The sequence below is a fragment of the Hoplias malabaricus genome, chromosome 16 (genome assembly GCF_029633855.1).
Source record: "Hoplias malabaricus isolate fHopMal1 chromosome 16, fHopMal1.hap1, whole genome shotgun sequence".
In the NCBI taxonomy this organism is placed as follows: Eukaryota; Metazoa; Chordata; class Actinopteri; order Characiformes; family Erythrinidae; genus Hoplias; species Hoplias malabaricus.
In genome coordinates this window covers 8,818,628-8,832,527 of record NC_089815.1, presented here as the reverse complement: position 1 = coordinate 8,832,527, position 13,900 = coordinate 8,818,628, and the positions used below count along the sequence as shown (strand labels likewise).

General features: G+C 46.4%; 1 protein-coding gene across 2 annotated transcripts in view; it reads left to right on the top strand.

The window, feature by feature from the left end:
• zfhx3b (zinc finger homeobox 3b) overlaps nt 1-13,900 on the top strand; it is a 185,327-nt gene that overhangs the window by 81,607 nt on the left and 89,820 nt on the right. The gene's annotated exons all lie outside the window — the stretch shown is intronic.

Below are 13,900 nucleotides of genomic sequence, written 5' to 3'. Positions count from 1 at the left end.
AGTCTGGGTTATGCTAGGAAGCCTAATACTGAGACAGTGCAGACAGAAGAGTTAAGAGCCGTTGGAGGCAGGTGGGACATGGCGGGTCAGCAAGGTTGGAAGGAGGGTGCAGGGTGAAATTGCTGGAAGAGGATGAAGAAGTGTGAAGTGAGAGAGAGGAGGGTGAGAGAGAGAGGTTTGGTCCTAATACTCCTTGGAGCGGTAAAGGCAGAATCGTTCTCGACAGCCGTATTGATTTTCGCCGGACTTGGAGCTTCACCTTCTCCTCTAATCATTCCATAATAGCCAATGGATGAACACTCTCTGAACAAATGGCTATAAATCTAACAGGCCTGAATCCACTTAGGCACCTATCCTGTGTGTCTACAGCCGGGGCTCACGCCATAGTTAACCCAAACTGGCATCACGGCTCAGAGAGACTCTTCTCCTTCATTCTCTCTCGCTCTCTATCTCTCTACATCTCTCCCCCATCTCTTCCTCTTGCTCTTTTTCCACACTTTCGCTCACATATAAACACACCCTTATTGGCTCCCATACTTCCCTCTCACACATATACAGGCTCTCATATATTTACACACATACTGTACGTTCTCAGACGCTCTAATCAGTAAACCCCCCCTCTCCCTGCCTTTGTTTACACAAAGACTCCACTCCATTTTCAAGTGTTATGCTCTTGGAAAGTTAATGGATGAAAACAAACAATATATATTATTGGGTTTTATTCACGGAACGTTTACAAGAGCGTAGCCCTTGTTCCTCCGCACCCCTGTGCCAGAACTACTTTTGGCAAAGGGCTTTGTAAAGGACGGCCTGAAAAACTGGGCAGTCTTTTACAGTGCACTTTAATCACATTAGAAAGCTGTGGTAAAAGAGAACAATTTAGAATAACATCCAGCACTTTGTAAGAGAACTGTAGGCCTCGGCATTTTATGAATGGGTTCCTTCCAGTCTGCTGATGGCTTTATTGCAAGCTTCCTGTCTATGAGCTCTTTACACCCCAAGAGCGGTCTCTGCTCTGACGGAGAGAAATCGTTTCTCAACACTCCATTAAAGGGGAAGGTGTGAGATGGGGCTCCCATGTGGACCATAATCCCGGCCCAGGGGGGTAATGGTCAGCGGCAGTTCTGTGAAAGTGGACGTGCTGACGGTTAGGGGCAGGGCCTGCTCCTCAGGGCCTGCAGGAGAAGCTTTCCAAGCACCTCCACCGTGCCCCTGTTCAAGCCTGGACACGCAGTCAGGATATTTACAAATACCACAACAACTCAAATATGTAGCCCGAGCCACACGACGTAGCCTTTTTTTCGCTTCAGGCGGAATTTTAGACCTTGAAAGCCAGGTTAAGCCTACCTGCAGCACCTGGCCATGCAAGTAATCTTTCTGATTCGCTTGGTATGTCCACAATTGATATTAATCTTTAAAATACACTCAAGAGGTCCTGTTACATTTCCTGATTATTTTTAAAGGCATTGCCACATATTTCCCTCCGTGTCTCTCTCCATTTGCGGGCAGTTTGAGAGCAATTGGGAAGAGTCAAGCTCGTCTCATATTCAATGCCTGACGTTCTATAGAGGCTTAAAGATGTTCGACATATCGAAGCGTGCTCGTTTTTTAAGCTGTAAGCTGCTTAAAATGGTTCCTCGGGCCTCAAAGCCTCGCGGATCTGTCGAGCGAACAAGACGCCCCTGGCTGACCCAACCCCGCGAACGGCCAGCTTCGATCTGGTTCACCAGTCCACCCGCAAACGAAGACGTTCGCAACTTGACAAGAGACGTGATTAGTAGATGATAAGTACATGGTGGTGCTGAGGCTGCACAGTAGCGAATGCTTCCCTCTCCGCAGTGTCACAGGAATGATGTCGCTTTGGATTTATGGCCCTGGTTGAGGGGCTGACAGGCCAGGCCTGACGGTGGCCTGCTGGCAGGGCTGGGCTCGGCCTACGAGAGGGAAAGAGAAAGTCTTTATGCCTCACAAACCAAAATCTGTTGAAGGAAAAAAAAAAAGCAAGATTTTTGGACCTCTCTTCAGGGAGAAAATAAATCATCAAGTCAGCATAAACAGGGCTGTAAGATGTGGGAGATCCTTGGGACACTTCGCCCAAATCAAACTGGTTTGCATTAAACAGGCCCTTTGTGTGCACGACTCCGTATAAATTGAAGCCTGTAATTACTGGAATTAAAAAGGAAGGTTTAAACTGAGGGCTAAGCTGGATGGGATAATTTGAGAGTCTGTGGTATGCGGCCCATATTAGGACTTTCTAAAAATACGCCTCCCCCCCACCACTCCGCCTATTGGAATGTTCCGAAAGCCCATGGAAAGCTCGGGCGAGTTGTCCTAACCACACGGACCACCGCAGAGCCTGGTCCAGGGATGAGATCAAGTCACTTGACTTTCAGATACGCTTCTCAAGTCGGTCGCTCTCTTCACCGGTGAACTTTCACCTTCCCTTCCTCCCTACAAGTTCCCGCTCGTCAAGTGCTTTGTAGTGGGAAGGATGATGTCACCACGGTCACCGCTAAGCGCTTGCAGATGGGCTGTGCAACAATATACAGGTCATCCTAAAGTTTAGTCTTCACCTTCTTTTTCGCTGCAATTATTCACCCTTTCCAAAGTCAGGAGAGGACAATGTTCATAGATGGAAGAAAGTGAGAAAGATCAGCACTAGCACCAGCGCTTCTGTTTCTCTGTAAAATTATGATACCCCTCAATGGATTTGTGCTTATTTTACTTTGGTCTTCCAAGAAAAACATCTGTCATTGCGTTTGCAGATTTCCAGACCTTTTGGTTTCCATCGTATTTTCCATTAAATCTTAAAAATTAAAAACCACATTAAACTTTCATTTGCATTCTGAGCAGATGGAGCTCGTGGACAGTATTTATTCATTCATTCATTGTCTGAAACCACTTCATCCTGTTCAGTTTGGAGCCTATCTGGAGGTAGTGCCAGACAAGATACATTTGGACGGGGTGAAAGTCCATCACAGGGCAGTACACACTCACACAATCATACCTATGGACAATTCTGAGTCCAATTCTAATCCACCTACTACTCTTACAGTGCAGTAACACACGTCGGATGGATATTCAAATTTGTCTCTAGGTGATTCCGGTTAGGCTGCGGACCCACTGCGACCCTGAACCTAATAGCTGGTTACAGACAGTGAATGAAACAATGAATACATCATCCACCTTCCTGTATGTGTTTTTAGCCTCTGGAAGGACCCACACAGACACTGGGAGAACACACCAGTGGGGCTTGAACCCATGAACCCAGTGTTCCACTGAAGCTGTGTGACAGAAACACTGCCTCTTGAACTGCATCAGTCAATAAATGACATGCCCATCTGTTCAATACAGAAATGACATGAGACTGCCTTACTCAAGCTTCACTGCTGCTGTGCAATTCACTGTTGCTGTATTAGGAAATACTCAGAGGAAAAGTAGAGGAAAAGCTAGCCCAAGCAGCAACAGATTTCCCTGTCAGACCCAAGTAGAACTGATGCTGTTTAGAAACCCTCCCTAAGTACAAACTCTGTTGGTTCCACCCCGGCATGCCTCTCAGGTGCTGAAGTTTTCCTGGAGTTTGGCGAGAAGCTGTACTGCGGCTGTCTGTTCCAAGCGGTGCAGAGGGAGGCAGGGCCAGGCCTAAGCTTCCAGGCAGACCTTTCAGGGGAGCAGGGAAAGCAAAGGGGTTAGCTGGCTACCTTCCTCGTCTCGGGGGCCACTGCGATCTGTAGTAATTGAGATTGATTGGATGTTATTTTTCCTCTTGCAAATGTAGTCCATTAGCTTGGCACATGCATAATCAGTTTAGGCCGCAGTTAACTGAATGTAATCATGTTCCTCGGTGTCTGCTCGCACAAAATCCACTCCAGATGCCGCTTGGCCGTGGAAAGAGAGGAAGAAAGTGCCGTCACTATCACATGGGGAATCTTTAACCAAGAAACTCCTTATACACAACAACACCCAGCACCCCCACCACCTTTTCGCCAGTTCACTCTTCCTTTTCCTTCATCCTGGTCTTGCTCTATTAAACACACAAGGAATTACATTTACACACATATATATGTACACACATTCAGCCAGCCCTGGCCCTAGCCCGTGCGAACAGGCCTCTGGATCACATGTTGACACGTCTCAGCTATGTTAACATCGCGCTGTCCTCAGTCCAAGTCCAACCCACTGGGCCAGCTCGGGGTGTTGCGTTTTTTTTTTTTTTTTGGTTATTTTTCTTCCTTTTTTTCCATTTGGACGGACTCCCCTCTCCTGATTTTCCCCTCCACTGCAATCCAACTGGAGCAGCTCAGCAGCGTGGAGGGAAAATGTCCGCGCTCAGTGGAGAACAGAGAAGAAACACAGTAAAACAAAACAGACAGTAATGCGAGAGAAGGGATTAGGCATGGCCGCCACAACGATGCACATTAACATGCTGCTCAATTACAGCCTTGTCCTCCACTCCCCTCCACTGTGTAACGCAGCACCCCGCCCCCCCACCTCCTCCCAACACCCAGTCAGCCGGACTGACCTCCGCCATTAATGATTATGATTAGCATTATGATTTATCCTCGTCAGGCTGGGGAAGCTGGACTCATCAAAACAAATAGACTGCGGTCGTGCCGGCTCCAGCAAGATTGTTTTTGTTTTACTACCGAATAAAAAGTGCAGCGCAGTTTGGAATTAAAGTCGCCAGGGAGCATTTTACCGCCGTTGGAACATGGGGCCGTAGCTGTAGCTTTCATCTGCGGAGAAAGAAATTCACCCTCAGAAAGAGACAAGAGAGATAAAGCCACACCCAGACTGTAAAGCGAACCCTCCAGACATCAGTCAGGAGGAGAGATTGAGAGAGGGATGGGGTGGGAGTGAGGAAGGAGGTGGAGGGGGGGGTGGGAGGCAGCAGGTCTGAGAGTGATAGAGAGAGGGAGAGAGAGACGTTTAGACGGAGATACTCCGCTAATTATCATGGCTAGCCTGTGATTGTTCAGTAATAGTGCTCAGTGGGGAAAAAAAGGTTGCCGCTCTTCCAGGAAGAGCACAGCTCTGATTTACTGGTAGTACCGCGCTAATAAAGCGCTCGCGCCGTATCCGCACCGCCGCCACTCAGACATCCTGCTCAGACCCCCCCTACTGTTAAAGACAGAGCAGTCCACCCACCTCATACACTCTGCTGCAAGAAATCAGCCAACAGGTTCCTCTGATCAGAAGAGGCTCAGCGTTAACCTTAGGCTTTTTATTCGGTTATTAATCTCAAGGCGTGTTACTCAGGCACTAGCGCGAGTTGTTCCACTGTAAGGTGTGCGATTACAAGACAAAGGGATGGAAGTCTGGACCCTGTAAGATGTAGAAATCTGCGTGGGCAGTCAGAAGTTTGGGTGCGCTTTGTCTTACGTCAGGTTTGTTTTTTGTTTTGTTTTTTTCAAATAAGAATTGTGGACATGTGACATGAATGAACGGCCAGATCAGGTTTCATGCGTGTTTTTGCCTGTAGCCTCAGTGAAAGAGAGGCTTGATCTGTGTTCCAAATAACACCATACTCCCTAAATAGTGCACTTAACAGATTATTAAACTAAAACTAGTGCAAACAGAAAAGGCAGATGTGAAGTTTCGCAGTGGAATATTAATGGTTTCAAATTCCTACATACAACATACTACATGAGTGCAGGGACCGTTATTATATGCCCTACACTGTGCACTACATGGTGCTGAGGGGGTAATGTGAATGTAGTCTTTGGATTCCTGCTTTTGCACAGAAGAATGGCTAGGTTTAAACAGCTGAAATGAAAGTGTTTTTTGAACAGCCAGGTGTTGTCCACGTTTTTGACAGGCTGTGTATTTAGCTGGATTTATTGTGCTGTGTGTGTGCACAATAGCAGGTAAGGCTAGTTAGTCTGTGTTTAGGTTCATGGCTGGGCCTTCACTTTCAGCGGCTGGGTGAATGTCTGGCCCTCTCCAGACCCGATGTGGCCCTGCCTGCCTGCAGGCCACTGAACTCTGCCTCACTGAAACCAAACAGAGAAGAGCCGAGTGGAAGAGGGAGGGGTGAAGGGCTTCCCCCACAGACAGGGCTCGGGATTGGCTGCGATGGCTCTCGGTCAAGTGTTGGTCTGCGCACTGTTGGTCCGTGTCTGAGTAGGTGGACTCAGGGCAGTCTGCGTGTCTCTGGCAGCCTGCTGGAATTTCACAACTCCTGCAGCTCCCACCTCGAGAAAGGCCAGCCACTGACCCGTGGCCCAGCTGCAGCCGTCCTGCTGCTGGTTAGCAGTGCATCTGCACCCTCCAGTTCCTCTGGAAGCAGCCAGACTTACACACATCGCAGGCCCTAATCTAGCCTCCCACTCCTGCCTCTGCTGAGGAAAGCTGTTGATCCTATTGTCTGCTGCCTGATCAGCACAAACAAGTGATTGATATAACGTGTGTGTGTGTTGGTGTGTGCATGTTTCAGCAAAATATCACATAGCGGGGACCAAACTGTGTTTACAAAGTGACACTGACATTGTGGGAATTTGTGTTTGTCGGGACCCTAAGCCAATCCCCACAACATAAATCATAATATATTTAGTCAAACAAATGGGTTAAGTTTAGTGTAAGGCTAGGGTTCATGTTTGGGCATGGGTTAGGTTTAGGGTTGGATTAGCAGTAGTTATGATTAAGGCTTGAGTAAGTCTCTTTGAAATGAATGAAAGTCAATGTAATGTCTCCACAGTGCATGCAAACATGTAGAGTGTGTGTGTCTACTTCGTAAATAGTGCATATAACAGCATTGTATTATTATAATGTTGCCCACTGCTACTGGCAATAAATGTACTGTGTCATATACAGTATTGTGCAAAAGCAAGAGACCACCCTGTATTAAAGCAACAGTGGGTAGTATTTATACCTTAAAATAAGAGTTTCAATATCATTGTGGTGCTCCACTGACCTGTAATAAAGAGAATAGAGCCTCTGTTGTTGCTACTCTGGACTCAGCACTGTGTAATTTCTGGAGGACCAACCTTTTCTCTCCCCTGGACAGTGCTGTAAAAGTAAATGGAACTTTGTCACAGTAGGGGGAGCCCAGGAGCAAAAATACCAAATCTTACCTAGGGTTGCTTTAAAAACTAGCAGAATGTATTCTTAAGGAGATCAGATATAAGAAGATCTGTTTGTGTATAGAAGGGAAACACCAGTAAATTTCCAAACAAATCTATAGACATTGGGACTCCTAACAACCACGCAAGACCTGGCAGAGCACCAAGACTGTCCCCTTCAGATGAAATGTACTGAAAGTTTAATCTTTTTAGATCGGGAAATAGCCGTCGTGCTTTGTGTCCATCCTTCCACTGTGACGAGACAACTCTGGGTCTGAAAGGACGTGGCGGCATCCAGATGAGGACAGGAAATGATGGAAGAATCAGCTGCTGTAAGCAGGAAATGAAGTGGACGCCTTAAACACTGGAACATTAGATATCTCAATCAGTTCCTCAGTCTTTGTGAGTGGAAATTATATTTCCACAGGTTTGTAGATAGCGATGTGTGTTTGTGCGTCTGATGTAAAACACACTGGTCAACTCAGAGCCCCCAAAAACATTCCCCCGTCCAGCTCATTCTGCCTGATGTGTCCAGTGTGTTGTCTGTGCTTCTGTCGTGACTGGCCTCCCTCTCTGCGAGCTGGACGTGCCTCACTCTTTCCTTTCTCGCTCTGTCTTCCTTTCTCCTTTTCCCCTGCTTCTCTGCCCTTCGTCCGTTCCCCCTCATCCATTCTCTGCCTCCTCAAAAATTAATAAACAAGGCAAATACCCGTCACACAGCAAACGGAGCAGCGTGGCTCGCAGGCCGGTGGGTGGTCCAGCGCTCTGCTCTGCTTAAGGTTAAATATCTTTAATCCAACCAGCTTGGAAAACTAAACATTCTCCCCCGCCAAATCCTCCCTCTGCCTTTACTCCTCTCTCTCTCTCTCTCTCTCTCTCTCTCTCTCTCTCTCTCTCTCTCTCTCTCTCTCTCTCCTTCCTCTTCTTCTCACTCTCTCTCTCAATCACTCTACTCACACTCTCTCCTCTTTCCTCTCTCATCTCTCTCTAATTCTTTCCTATTTTTGTTTTCCCTCTCCCTCTCTTTTTACTCTATTTCTTCTCTCATCTCTCTAATATTTTCTTGTCTGCCCCCCCACCCTCTCTCCCTCTCTCTCTCCCTCTCTCTCTCTCTCTCTCTCTCTCTCTCTCTCTCTCTCTCTTATTCCTGTGGGGCAGAGAGTGTAGTTGTTTACGTGTCAGATAATTTATTCAGATCTGTGTTTCATAAAACACCTTATAAAGGATAAACAGAGGAACTGGTCATAAAACACCCGAGCAAACAAACCCGAGGAAAGAGTCCTTCTCTCAAAGTCTTGTCTCTCTGGCTCGACTCTCGTCTTTTTAAACTGGAAGAGTGGGGAATTACGCCTCCCTTACACCCAGAGTGACCGGAGGGCACTTTTTTCTTTGTGTGTGTGTGTGTGTGTGTGTGTGTGTTTAACCCTAATCAGAGTGTTATCTAAGCTGGGCCAGCCTCAATCTTGTAAAGATGATATTACTACCATATCAGGCATATTGCTATCTGTGCCCTCCTCCCTATGAACGCCCTTCTCCCATCCCATCCCCTCCTTGTGCCCAGCTTTACTGTGAGATTCTACGCCTGCCCTGTGTTCTCAAAAGCCCTGATAAGGGCCATGTTTAATCAGCCCTGCTCAATGATTTAGTGTTACGTTTGCATGTATTTGTCAGGCAAATTTCAAGGCAAATCAGCCCGGGAACTTGACCGGCTGGCAGCACTTTAGCCCCAGTTTCACCCCCTTCGGTGAGGGCAGGCCACCACAGAGACGGAGAGGCCGGTTGGTGACTATCCCTTTGAAGAGGTAGAGGGTCACCCACCCAGAGAGAAAGAGGAAGAGAGAGAGAGAAGGTGAGATAGACATAGATCCAGAGAGAGAGAGGGAGAGAGAAATTACTGACTCGCCCAGCATCAATACATCAGTGGTTGAGCGGTCAGATTAACGGCCTGTGAGTGGCAGGGGCCCCAGCTCTGTTCTGCTCATGGCGCTCAGTGGAGGGAAGAGGGGCGGAAAGTGTGCTCTGTTTGGGTTTGGGCAGCTGAGGAGTGTCCCGGGACAGATAAATCTAGGCCAGAAAATGAGGCTGTGGACCCCCACCACACACACACCCCAGATCCTCATTTCTAAGTCCATTCAAAACAGGACTGGTTTCAGGGCTTGAATGAACACGCCACTCGTGCTGGGCACCTTTTAAAACACAGAAAAGCAGCTTACTTCAGGTCCGAGGATGAGGTGAAGGACACGCGAGGTCAGGACGGTCAGTCGTTCAGTTTGAGAACGAGGGGCTTCCCTTAGCCTCGGCTCCTCAGTCAGCGCAGAGTTGAAAAGTTACGGCCAGCCTCCCCCCGCTGAGATGGACGCCCACTGAAGCGTCTTATGTACGGCCTAATTGCCGTGCACCAGAGTCCAGGGTTAGGACTGGGAGCTGTAAATCTATCAGCGTTATGAGGGCAATGTTCTCACCAGATGTAGAGTGCAGATTTTCATCCCTTTGTAATTAAGCAGTTCAGCCTGGGGTGTCATATGGTTTTTATTGGGGCCCCTCTGGAAAAAATCATTTCGCACCTTGTTTTCTCATCATGGGTTTTTTATTTTTTGTATTCTTACATTAAAGGAGGATAAAACAGAGAGAGAGGGAAAAATAGGTGAAAAATAAGAGAGAAAAGGGGGGGGGGGGATACAAAGCGCCCATGCGAGATCCTGTTATGAAAATGATGAGTTATTGATTTAAAGGGTGGAAGTACGAGGGCATGGGTGGGTCACACTGCTCGCAGTAATCAAAGGCGCTCGCTCCCAATCAGGAGACACAGGCAAACAAAAGGTTTCAGTTAGGGTACAGTTGTTCGTTTGTTTATTGTTGTTATTATATTACTGATATCCAAATGATGGCTCTATATTCACTCTTGTTATACAGTGTGAAGAGTTCTGTTACGGTTTTGGAGAGGACAGAAGTTTCTCTCTCTCTCGCTGCTCACCTGGCTTCTGCTTTACGTTTTTTAAGGTGGAGACAGTAAAAGAGATGGAGCGAGGGTTGTATGTTTTTCAAGGGCAGACATTCACTGCAACTTTATAGCTCTCGCATTCTCTCACTTAAAACTCACAGACACTTTTATACCCTCCCTCTCTCTCTCCCTCTCTCTCTCTCTCTCTCTCTCTCTGTCTCTCTCTCTCTCGCTCTGTCTCTCTCTCACACACACACACACACACACTCTCTCTAACAGTGTCATCCCCTCTCCTGCTGATGTGCTGAACTCTGAGGTCAACATCTCTGAGGTGCCTTCTTTTTTTTTCTTCTTGTCTTTACTAGTCGCAGCTGCTGAAATAAGAGGAAAGGAGCTTTTTTGTTCTGTTTTTAAGCGCTTTAACACATTGGTGTTTTATGAAGCACTTTTCAAATGTGATTTATGGACTCTGAGCAAAGATGGAGAGACTGAGACAGTGGAGGAAGTCCTCAACACACTCCTCCTACTTTACACCATCTACCACAAACACACACTCTCTCTCTCTCTCTCTCTCTCTCTCTCCCTCTTTTCTCATCCCTTTCATCACCATAGCAGCGTCCCCACATTTGGTCAACACCAGGCTCTAAAACTGACTTCCCCAGCCTTGGATCATTCATGTGAGCAGCGCTATCTCTGTCACCGCTCTGGAATGTCCTTAATTTATACTTGTTAGGTTGGAGTGGTCTTGTTCTGCTAATTTGATCCAGAAGGCCTGTCTGTGCTACTGTATAAATGAAGTCTCTGAGAGATTTTTTTTTCCTCTTTGCCACTCGAGTAGATTGCGAGATCTGGTATGCAAATGATTATTCAAATTATCGTTATATTAAATTAAGCACTGAAAGAGGAGAGGGAGCGCCTTATTAATGAGTTATATGAAGCAGGCTTTATTAAATATTTGTTGATGTTGCAGGGGGAAGTGTGTGTGTGTGTGTGAGAGTGTGTGTATATTAATTCTGCAGTGGCGGGTCCCAGTGGGTCTAGATCTCTGCGTGTGCACTTGCAGAACCAGGCTTTTGTTCTGTCTGAGCGGATCTCCAGCGGACTGGCCCGTGCTTTCACAGCGCCGTCTGACTGATGAGTTATGAGGTCGACTTGGGGTTCATCAGCGTCCCACACATGACATATACATACCCCCCCACCCCCTGCACCCTTTCTCTTTCAATGTGGATCTTGTTACCCAGCTCAGAGTGCAATGGCTGCGTGGCCCACCTGTCCTATGAATACAAAATACAGCCCCATCTTCTGTTATCTCTATTTGGCCTTTTTTCTGATTTGGACTCGCATTACATTTTATGACTGTGGAGCCTCTGAACGTTCGGTGGAAAAAAAATGACTGGAGTTTATGGACGAGGCTATGAGGATTATAGGAGCGCAAACTGAATTATTGAAAATCCCCCCCTCGACATGATCCAAAGCAGTCCACAAAGTCAGATTGTTCGCAGGCCGCACCATTGATGCGCCCGCTTTTCTTTCTCAGAGCTCATTTCAAACGGAGCCCTGAGTCCAATTGTGGCTTATCAGTCCATTTTCCTCCATTTCAGAACGTTTCTTTCTCCTGGGGTCATTTTCACTTAAGCCCATCAGTGTGGACAGTCTCATAACCACCTCCAAGAACAGAGTGAAACCGAAAGGGTTCGTCTTCCCTCGTACTCACTCTCCGCTGGTCATTTGAACTGATTTCGGGGGGTGAACAGCAGAGTGTACCGCTGCGTCCGGAAACCCGAGACCGGTCCTTTAAAAGTCACCCGATTAGCTGCTCCAACTTCACGCCCGCTCGAGAAAGTTGTGCTTTCTTTTAAGGAGAATGCTGTCTGTGCTCTTGGAAAAGAGTCAAGTGCTTTTTCGAAGCTTGAACTCCTGCTTGGCCTGCATGCGGAAGAGAATTCCCAGTGTTCAGCTTAACTTTTAAATCATTAAACATGATGAAGCCATCTCCGCAAAGTCAGGGCTTTATGTACGAAAATCAAACGCCAACTGCCATCTCTGATCAGAGGCAACAGCCATCAGAGCGAGGTTACGAAGGCAGAACAGGAAAAGCCATTAACTGCCAATCACTGCATCGATCGACAAGCCAGTGCACCACTACCATCACCACTAACCCACACACACACACACACACACTCCTTACCCACTCACACATTGCCTCTTTTGACCGTGATGATGTCAGGGAGGGATGGCCCTAATTTCGGACGGATCTTTTTAACAGAACTGCTCTTCTTCAGTGTAGTTCTATTATTATTATTATCTGACTAAAGCACAAACAAATCCAGTCATACACTGCTTGCTGGTGGCTTTTAAAACGTCTAGATTAGTTAGGTTTTCCTCTCTTTTTGACACCATTTACATCCATTGAAAAAGCCCAGATTCACATTATCTATGACCACCATTCTTTACTTTAATCTTAAATCAGACAGCTGTTAAATCCAAGATATAATACGTTATCCACTCGCTCATAAAGACTGGGAAAGTGGCAACCCAGAGGTTTCCAAACCTAGAGTTCAAGGAAAGCTTTAGAGAGATTGGGACTCCTAACAACCACACAAGACCAAATACATGAACTGTGCTTGTCTACCCCTAATCATTAGTGTGTGTGTGTGTGTGTGTGTGTGTGTGTGTGTGTGTGTGTGTGTGTGTTCATTGCAACAGATGGGTTAAATGCAGAGGTTAAATGTGTCGTACAGAGAGTGTAAAGCATGATTTCACAGGACGTTGTAATGCAGGAAGAGTGGCTGTTTACAGAGGAAACTGTAATTAAAATGAGTTTAATTTCTGACTTTTGCAGAGCACTGTACATTAATTTTGCGTTCTCCTGACAGTGTATTTGAAACCTTTAGGAGGTTATGGTTATGACAGAGATGATATCCTCTCCTCCTGCACTCGAGAGGCTGCCCTTAAAGCATTGGAATTTATTTTTAATTACACAAGCACTCTTACACTTATCATAAGCCCAGGCCCGTGATACACAGCTCTTAAACCCACCACTGTTGTGTGCATTTCCCCTTTCCTCTCTCTCTCTCTCTCTCTCTGTGTTTTTGGATCTCCACATCAGATAAAAAGGGAAACTAATAGAGTCGACGAAGGACAAAAGAAAAAGATGGCAATTGATTTTTTTCCCCCTCCTCCCCCTCTCTTATTTTCGGCTGCGTCATTAGGAGCGAGGGGTCATTAGAAGAATATTTACCTACTTCCCGGCTTAATAGAGACGCTGTATATCAGGAGGAGATCAGGAGCAGAGGTCAGGGCTAGGGGGAGCAATTAAAGAGGATAGATCTGCCCGAGGTGGGCTGTCCCATTGTGCAAACTGCAACAGGGAATGGTTAGGTGAGCCGAGAGGGAGCAGAAGGCGATGCGTATTGAACACAGCTTCTTATAAATCTATCGAACCTCAGTAGAGGATGAGTCCAGTGCTTAGAAGAATCTGAACATAATGGTTTTCATATCTAACCCTGTCCGACCAGCTGCAGGATTGTATCTGTTCTGAGAAACCAGTGATAAAGCAAAGTTGTTGCCAAGTTTGTGTCTCGGAGTAGACAAAAAAAATTGATTTGTGATTTTCAGAGCATTGGAGGCTAAATCTGAAAATAGGAAATTGTGTGAAAAGCTTAGTTATGTCGTTTTTCATTTGATATAATACAAATGTAATGGGATTTACTTTGTTTTCCAATTTTTTTTCCAATTGTTTTCCTACTCCTCACAATCTGAGTTAAAAGAAAAATGAAAAAATGAAAACGCTTCATAATAAAAGTTGTAGGACTATACCATTAGATCGGCATCTTCCTACACATCAAGCACCAACATTAGACAAACAGAGCAGCGGTGTCAACACCTACACAACCAC